We start from the raw sequence: 9,802 nt of genomic DNA on the forward strand, positions 1-9,802 counted from the left end.
CCTAGTTTGCTTATTTCATTCAGTTATCTATAAAAGCCATAACAAGTGCATTAATCAACTGTCTATTACGCTAAACAAGGTTCATAATATATCTATGAAAGTGAATGTGTGTGCTCGGGGTGTAATATACTTGATGGATTGATATGTTTATTTCTATTTATTTCAAGACCTCATCCTGCGACTCTGACCCTGAAATCAATAGCTTAATTTATGGTCCACCACCTTCAATCAATTCTGCCCCCGTCTCCTCTCAACGATGGACTGCCTCTGACTGGACACATGTAAGCAGAGCTCCAGCAGCTCTGACTCTTTTTTTTTCTTCTGCTGGCTGCCTTCTGTGTCGTTGTGCATTGGGAGGTTAATGGTCACTCAAATCTAGATTGGCTGCTGGTCATCATCCTGCAGCTTTCCCCGGCACGCTTTGCTCTCCTGCCCTCCTTTCTCGGCATGCTCCTTCGGCTTTCGCCTCCCTGTTCCGCTCGTGACTGGCGGCTATATGGCTCTGATGCATGATAAACAAAGCACACAGCCAACAGCAGACTGAGAGAAGCACATGCCAAACAAATGAAAATGCCTCTTAGTTCTGTCTTGAGCTTCTTCTCTTTCAATACTGCGCTCTCTGCCTCACCATCTCTGGCGTATCGATCTGCAGAAATGTATAGTCTCATTCCTGTGAAACATATATGCTGTGTACAGATAGATATGGTGTGGCACCCCTTTCACCACAGTACAAAATTGTCTTCCTATACAAGCAAAGCTGTTAGGAACATCGCCTGGGCCTGGCGAGGGAGATTTAGCCATTCAGCCCGGTCACCTCCTTTTAGAAAAGCATAAGGTTGAGGAAAGCCAGGAGGTTTTGCTCTTCTTAAAAAGCATGCATGAGCTGGCAGTATTGCTCAAACAGCCCTTTGCCTCCTCTGGATTTATTAGCCAATTTCCGCTACCATTGTCTTTCACTTCAATCTCAGAAGTGAGGGTGCACCGGGCAAAATATAGGGCTGCAATCATCCAAGTGTGCGGCGACAAAACCTCCAGCACTCGCACCTGGAACTCAATAGATATTCATGAACATTCTCGTATTTAGAGAAGGAAATAACTTAATACCGACAGTGTCGATGGAATAATAGCTATTTCCTGCCTGACTTGCAGCCCTTCAGAAAATGAGATTGCACGGGCCGTCATTTTTCTTGTCTGCTGGGTGTTTCCACGCAGAGGTCTATGGCTGCAGCTATGCTCCCTGCATTGGCAATGAGGTGCACATAGAGAGAGGTGAAAGAAATAGGGAGGGCGAGAGAGGACGAGCGAGACACACAGAGAGAGAGAGAGAGAGACCAAGTGAGATCGGCTGACTTCAACAGGAGACATAGGATTTGTTTTCAGATTTCACCATCAATGAAAATGGAGGTTAAATAGGAACTACAACATTAAATTGAACAGAATCACAATGTGTATAATTTTCTAAATCGCCAACTTGGTGTTTCTTATCCTACCCTGGTTTCCTGATTTAAAAGACTTTCCTGGATTTAGTGTAAACAGGACACAACTTGACCAAGCCCATGATGCTGTCCTCTGGCTGAGCCAAGTTATATATTTCATTCATTCCATTAATAAGATTGATTACATCTGTGAGGGAACGAGAGTGTCCAATAAGGAAGAGAGACAAAAAAGAGATTGAGGAAAAGAAGATAGAAAAGGGAATTGAGTGACGTGAAAGGATGCCTGACCTGAGAAACAAAGGAATCTTTCAAACTATTCCTTACCATTACTGGGCCTGTCACGATTCCCCAACCGCCAGTCTTATAAATTAACCATCTCACAGAGGAGCTCAAGCTGCAAACCCTCTCTCTCCTCTACAATTAGGTTTCTTCTCTTTGTAAGCCTTCCTTATCTCTTTGCTTTTACTCAGGCCATCATCAGCACCAACATATATCACGATTTTCCTTTTTGTTTCCATTCGTATTCAGGCCTTCATCCTCACAAGTGCACAGCATTAATCATGAGTTAGAGATGGTCTGTTTCAGATACTAGTAAGGCTTGTTGCTACAAGTGCCATCATGGAAAATCCATAAGTAAATTTGGAGCTATACGAAATGAAAACACTCACCAAGACAATGCATTTTGAAATTGTTAGACTAAATCCAGACTTTTTTATATAAAAGTTCATCTTGGCCTGTCATGTCAACCTTTAGCTTTCTCTGCTGCTGAGCGACTGTAAAATACAACTTTTAGTGCTGCATAAAAAGATTGCACTGTTGAACACACAAATGCTCTCATTCCCTTTGTGCCTGTTGGATCCAAGCATGGGCGTCTGAGCTTTAGCCATTTCAGTGTGTCTCTTTGCCGGGCACACATACAGCAGTCGGAGGAGCAAATTCTTGCTATTTTTGACTGAGTTGAAAGACTCCTCTCTGTGGGAATTGCTTTTTGAGAAAGAGAGAAAAGGTGTCTGTGTGATTTTGTGTGGGATAATAGTATGAATTTGCGCTGCAGAGAGAGATTTATCTATCGAGAGTTCAGAGTTGCGATGAAAAGGGTAGAGACAGTGAACAAGTGTGGGGGAGTGGTGGTAGGATTCAGGGAGTTGGAAGGAGGATGTGAAGGGGGGGGGGGGGGGGGGGGTGCAGGAGTGTTTAAATTAATTTGATCTTGGATGCCTAAGAGACATGGCCGGTGTGAGCGAGCCACGCACCCGGACAGAGACCTGAGCAGATTGCACCGCTGCTTTGTATTCCAAATTAATTGGCCTCTGAAGATCGCCCTCCGCCCCTCACAACACTACTGATGCACATTTTCCTCCCCTCAATTAAAAGTGTGTACCCCACACGCAGCCCTCTCCCCTGATTCACAATGACTTCTCACCCTCCTTGTTACCGAGAATAAACTGGGCCTCCACATCAGGGCTTAGCAGGGTTGTGGGGGGAGAACAATTAAAGGCAGGAGGACTTATACAATACATCAGCCTGAGTGTGTAGTGATTGTCATTAATTACACTTAAAAGATTAAAAAAGAATTACATTTTTCTAGTTGCAAACAAATAAGAAAAATACCAAAACTAACAATCCGACTACCAAGTACCCGCTGTGTAGTCAGAGTCTGATACAGTCCCTCTGCCACCGAACTCCATAATTGTCCAAAAACTGTAAATATAAATAAAGCTATATACGCTTCTTTGTTGCACTGGGTGATATGTTCCCGATTACAATTCTGTTTGATAAACTCTTGTGAACATCTCTTGATTTTCTTCTCATTCATATATTATTTTTACATTTCTCTATACGCCGAGTGATGAAAGGCCCCACACAGAGTGCACTTTTGGGAAATTTTACTCTTTTGTATATTTAATGGGAAATATCCCGATTAGGAATTTCAGTCAAGACAAAAGCATGTTGAACATGTTTCTCTTTCTGAGGATTAATTAAGGGTTACAACTTATTTAAATAACTCAGAGAAAAAAGTCACAATTAATGAAATTGCTGAGAACAATTTTTACATCGATATCAATTACCAGGTTGTCTGTGTGGCAGGGTGCATTACATGTGAAATGCGTCCTGCATTACAGGCCTGATTGTTTGGTTGATCTGTTGTAAGTGAACTGTGAAAGCTCCCTGAGCAGCAGGGGGCAGTTTCCAGCTCCCCCTGTGATACACAAAAGACATTATTATACCGCTCCCTATGACTGAAACCCTGCCGTTGATACGCTCAAAGGAGCAGTATACGAGCCATAACAAAATGGTGACAATAAACAAACAAAAATATCTCGACTCCGGCTTACATTTGAGGTCTAGGTTTGATCCATTATACCATAACTTTCTCTATAAAGTCACAGAAGTGGAAAAGTGGTCTGTCTTGAAGTAAAAATAGTAAAAAAAAAAAAAATGTTCACAACTGACATATTTATTTATGAGAGTTTAGAAGTTTTGAGGGGAAGTAAAAATGTAGGATGAATCTATTTATTGAACAAAGGACAGCAAAACACCACAACAAACATTAGGCGAAAACACTCAAGATCCAAGATATTTCAGTCAGGAGAGAAGTGAAAATGTTCTCAGAGGAGAATTGCCCCTGCGGACGACAAATGCCAAAACAACTCTGACAAAGAAAGAAAGGAGGAAAATATGAGTGAACAGAAGGAAGAACAATTATTTATGTAAATAATGTGGCATTGCTGCTTATAATTAGTGGGAAAATTAAGCAGAAAAGAAGAAAGGGGGGGGGGGGGGGGGGGGGGACATCCCGCATGTCACCCAACTAATTTTTCTCATGCAAATTAACAATCAAAATTATAAATGGAAATGGTGTTGTTGTGATGGAGAGAGAAAGAGAGAGAGAGCAATGAGAGATGCCCTGTTTTTTTTTTTGTCTTCGCTCTGTTTGGAATTCATTATCTGGTGAAGCAAGAAGAGGCAGATCTAGTTTGACACAAAGGGTGAAGTCGATAACAGCAGCTAGAGGAGAGAAGTTAGAATTATTGTTTTGGACACAATGGCCTTAAAAATACAATTGTTTAATGCAAGAGGGCAGAAGGAAAACCGGTGTGTTATTTTAATACACTCAGAAATCTCCATACACCATTTCTTGTATCAATCATTATACCTGGATTCCTCTTTGAGTGGATAAAACCTGCTTACCTGCCCTGACACACAATTCATTTCCACCTGTACTGTCCCTTCAGCGTAAAAGCTGACCTATGCGATACACACTATATGTACCTGTCCATAACACCGCAGTGCCAGTGTGCACAGATCAGATGTGCTGAGGTGCTGACACAGTTATCAGACACAAAATCCCCGCCGCTCTCCCATCGAGAGGTACTGGTTGCAGGGACTATAAAGGCAGTGTCAATGAGGGTGTGATAACTGTGAAAGTCTGTCTACATGTGCCTCTTGTCTGCTCGTCTCTCCTGTACCTCCTTGCTCACCATCGGCACCTCACGCACACTGCGACCTGCTTTTTGCCTCCCCTCTATCATTCGGAAGTGTTTTTAAAAGGAGCCGGGATCAAACAAAGTGGAAAAATGCCTGTCTGGCATTCATCTGACAGCCCTGCATCCTGAACCCTTTTAAAAGAGGGTGCAGGGGAAAAAAGGGAGAGAAAATAGGACATGTTTTGCACAATTTATGCAGCGTTAATTTTCCAACCCCCGCATCGACTGTTTACAGAGTCCTGCGCATCTCAAACCTCTGTCTCTTGTTCTCTGTCCCCCCCCCATCTCTCAAACCACAATCCATTTTTTACTTTTTCCTCCCACCCCTCTCACTTTTTGTGGCTTATGTTATTCAGATTTTTTTTCTCCAGTCTTTTTGTGTCACTAGTGAGGATGCTCTCCCTTGGGGTGGCTAAATTTACATCTCTCCATATGACAAACACAAACAAAGAAGCAAATAAATCAAATGTGAGGTAGAGAGAGAAAAAGGGGAGGAGGAGGCAGAGAGCAGATGTGGATATTTATTTGTCTCAGAACATATATATGAATACAACAGTGCGGCAATATTGTGATATTGATAACCTATAAATAGATTTTGGCTCTGCAACACTGGATGGTTACACTGATTATGTTCCTCCATAGGAACCAATACTTAGCTTTGTTTTTATTCAAAATACTTTATTGACAAGTAACACCATTAAATCCCAAACTGTCATCATCAATGACACCAGATGACAGCAGGCTTGACAGATTTTGTATGACGAAAAAAAAAAAAAAAAAAAAAAAAATACAATAAAAAGGAGTTTATAATAAATGTGTGTGGTTGTATTTTAAGACGTCAAGTGTTTGTGTGGTACAGAACAGAGAGACTCAACCGGACAGGATGAGCCATTACCTCAACACCAGCACAGTGTCACCTGTCATCCCTCTCCAGGGGCCACGCCACATCAGGGTGGCTATGTGTGTGGGTGGATGCATGTTTGAGTGTGTGTCAGAGGAGTCTAGAGAGAAACTAACCCCCATCACCGCTGCCACCATTCCCTACAACGGCTCAGTTTACCATACAATTTCACTTATGAAAATTCAAGTGGCGGAAACAAAGCCCAAAAGAATCAAGTTGTGCTCAGTTCCTGTTTTTCTCTGTGAGCGTATGCAGTAACTGCGTACATATATGTATGTGCGGGGCTTCGGCAAGATGGAGGATTCATCAACAATGGACTGTACACATGTATTCAGAGCCTGGTGTCTATTTCCTCCTCTCTCTCTCTCCTGCTTCCATATCTGAATATTGAGAGGAGCACATTGGGTGGGGGCTTCTGTAGAAGATGGAAAGTGGGAGGCTTGATCAGTCCCAAATATGTATGTGTGTATGTGTGTGTGTGTGTGTGTGTGTGTGTGTGTCAGTGCTTCTGACAAGCAGAGGAGCCCTGCTGTGTCTCAGCGCGTCTTCTCTGATACATTATTAATTAGGCGGCGTTTAGAGTAACGAGTAGAGCATTTGAGCCCCCTCTCGCCCCACCCTGGGTGACACGCTCCCTGGGAATCCGCTGGGTGACTGCAGATCAGAGGAAGCGACAATCCGACACTGCATCACCTCCTTCCAGGAATACCAGAGAGCCGGGCTCCTGAGGAGATGGAAGACAGGAAGTATCACAATACCTTCACCTGCATCTCTGTGCTCACGCACGTTGTATGATACAGTGGTCTTCAGGTGTTTGTCCACTCACTGACGTGTTACAAGTCCTCTAAAATGCAGATGTGAACAGAAACTAAAGTAGCCTACGAAAGTTTTTGGGAATCTCATCCTGTCTCATGCTTCTAGTCCGTGTTGACTTCTTCAATATACTCTTTCCCTAACTACCAAGTGGTGTGAGTGCCTAAACTTAACTAAAGAAACGTAGTTACTATGAGCGGATATTGCAAGTGTGGATAGGACAGGGAACATTTTTCAAATACATTTATGCGACTTAGCGTTCATTAAAATATGGTATTATGCTTCATTCAAACAATATCTGTTGTAAATTAATAGTATACAAACAGGTTTGGCCTGTTCCCCCTGCCATTACATGAATGTAGGGTTTACATGTAAATACATAAATAATATAAAATTCCAAAAGGGGCTGTTCGTCAGAGTGACCTATTTCAATTTTGATATTTCAGTAAATCTTACTATTAAAGGAGACATACATGAGTTCCAGAGCATTGATGTAGCATCAAACAACTATTTGCTTTATATATATAAGGGAACAATGTCTGCTCAGAGAATGAAGTCTCTCTCTTTCCCCCCGGCCGCCGCTCTGCACTGCTCTCATGCTGCGGTTACAGTTGATGACGCCGTCTCGACAGATAGCGTTGTCGAGGAAGCTTAACACCCACCCGCCAGGTAAACGCTGATAGCTCTGTCAGCATGTTTTCCGTGGTGTGTACTGTTAGCGCCGGCTCAGGTGTCACCATGTTCAGAGCCGTTGGGTGGTGATCAAAATGCTCCCAATCTCGAATCTTGCACCTTTAATAAGTCAAGTAAAATGTTCACTGCTTTTTACAGGAGAGTCGAGGGGACTACTTTCTGTGTTTACATTTGGATGGACTCAAGCAAAAGCATGTGAGTGAATTTCAGATAATGAATTATGCTTACGCTCGTAAGCATAATTACGATGTCGTTCTTGCTGGAGTTCACTTTTCCCAAATCTCTATAACAGAGGTGGTGGGTAATATATAATTATCACTATTGCCATAATGGACAGAAATATGAGGATAACACCCAGGTTGACAGATGCTCTAGCAGTTTCCCTTTAAAGGAATATTTTTACATTGTTCCATTAGAGTCGCGTTACCAGCAGTGAACAACATACCATGTATGAGTGTAATATCCTTCAGATACTTTTGTATTACAACCTTCTACAGTATTACCAATTTATTTTGACATATAATATTGGTACACATATATGCACGTTCTATTTCCTAATGTAGTGCTCTCTCATATTTTTGATATTTTCCACTATTTACGCCTCTACAGTTTTGTAGTCTTATGTGATTCAGCCCTTACTGTCTTGCTTTTTGTCTATTTGCTGAAAGTAAACATGTTCCAACAACTACATTGCCCATCGGACCACAACTGCTGGTATATTAGATAATATCCAACGTTACTTTGTCAGTCATAACTTAAGTGGCTTTGCAAGCGTGACAGTGTGTTTGTGACGCTGGAAAAATAGTGGGCGAGTTGTGGCACTTAGAGGATCAACAGCATGTTAATGAGCCACAAATCCTCCTCTCCTCTCCTGTCCTCTCCTGTCCTCTCCTCTCCTCCGCTCAGATTTTGATAAATGAAGATTGGACTGTGTAGATGCTTTTTTTCCTATTATCATACACCTTTCCCTTTGATAAATAATGCAAACGCAAATCTTCACACGCCAATTCCAACCTGAGCATCTTTTCTCTCTGTTGTTAGTTCTACTATTGTTTTGCATGATTTCATATTTAGGGTCGTAACCCCCCTCCTCCCTCCCCCAGTGCATGTTCACATTTTACTCATCTTTTTCTACTATTACTGTCTGACTAATTCAATAATTTTCTCCCCCCTTTGTCATCCCTTCAAACCTCCCTCCTCCCCTCCTCTCTCTCCTCCGTCTGCCCTTCAAATCTTCTGGGTCTGGCTGAGTCTCTGTTGTCTGCCTCATTACTGACTGTTCAGCCATTTGATTTTCTGAAACGGCTGTGCAGCCACGCTGAGACCTTCTCATCCCCATTATTGTCCACCTCACAAAAAACGAGCACATACACACACACATGCGCCAGCAACAAAAAATATAAAGACACAAGCAGCCCGTCCATTTTTCTTGTATGATGCATTCAGCGTCAATGAATATGTGGTATTTCTGTGTTTCTGTTTGCTACATGCCTAGTGCCCAAACACCGGACAGTGTTATAGTGCAGCAAAGCGTTACGGTGACAGCTAAGATTTAGCTTTTATTTTTCCAGGGCTACTCAGCAGAATGTAAAAAGTGCCTCCATAAAGAAGTGCATCGTAGAGCGACTGCCTGTGATTCCACACCACAGTTGGTGATGACAACGCCATTCCTCTTGGTGACGGATGAACTGTTGAATCCTCCCAACTCTCTACCCCACTCAGGTTATGAATGTTGTTCGCATAGCGTGGAAATACTGGAGCAAGTCTTTTTCTTCACTAGTTTAAGGCCAAATTCTAAACTCAAAATGCATGAACATATCATATTTGCACAAAAATAAAATGTGAAAACATGAGAAATAGTGCTTTGTCTCTCTTTCTCACCGTAACCCTCATTTTCACAGGTTCATAAGCCTTGGCCTGGACATTCCCTGACCACAAGCGTCAGCCTCAACCCCTCCCATCCCACTGGACTACCACGAAGGACGTCTCAACATGCCCATCATCCACCAGCATCTCACATCTCAGCCAACACTGAGCATGTGACTTTGCTGGTGTGTGCTGTAAGAATTGCCGGCGCGTCCTTCCCTTGTTTTCTGAGTGATTGGCTGTCATTTTTTCTGCACCTTGCTTTGTTTTCCTTTTCTGTGATTGAATCAGCATACAAATTAGGTTCAAGTGATTGAGCAGTGAACTACACGTTTGGAGGCCTCTTGTCTTTTCCATTGACAGATGTGACCGCAGGAATCTTCTGTAATCCACCTGAAGTTCTACAGTGAGAATTAACTGAATGCTTTAAAAAACATTATATTCAAAGAACCTTATGAAAGTAGTTATGCCTGTACTGTATATGGAATGCTGAAAATGTTTTTATAATTCACACGAATACATTTGTACACATACCCACACACATGCATACACAAACAGACACACACACACACACACACACACACACACACACACACACACACACA

This window comes from Anarrhichthys ocellatus, unplaced genomic scaffold (assembly GCF_004355925.1).
Source record: "Anarrhichthys ocellatus isolate YVR2014 unplaced genomic scaffold, GSC_Weel_1.0 scaffold9, whole genome shotgun sequence".
NCBI lineage: Eukaryota > Metazoa > Chordata > Actinopteri > Perciformes > Anarhichadidae > Anarrhichthys > Anarrhichthys ocellatus.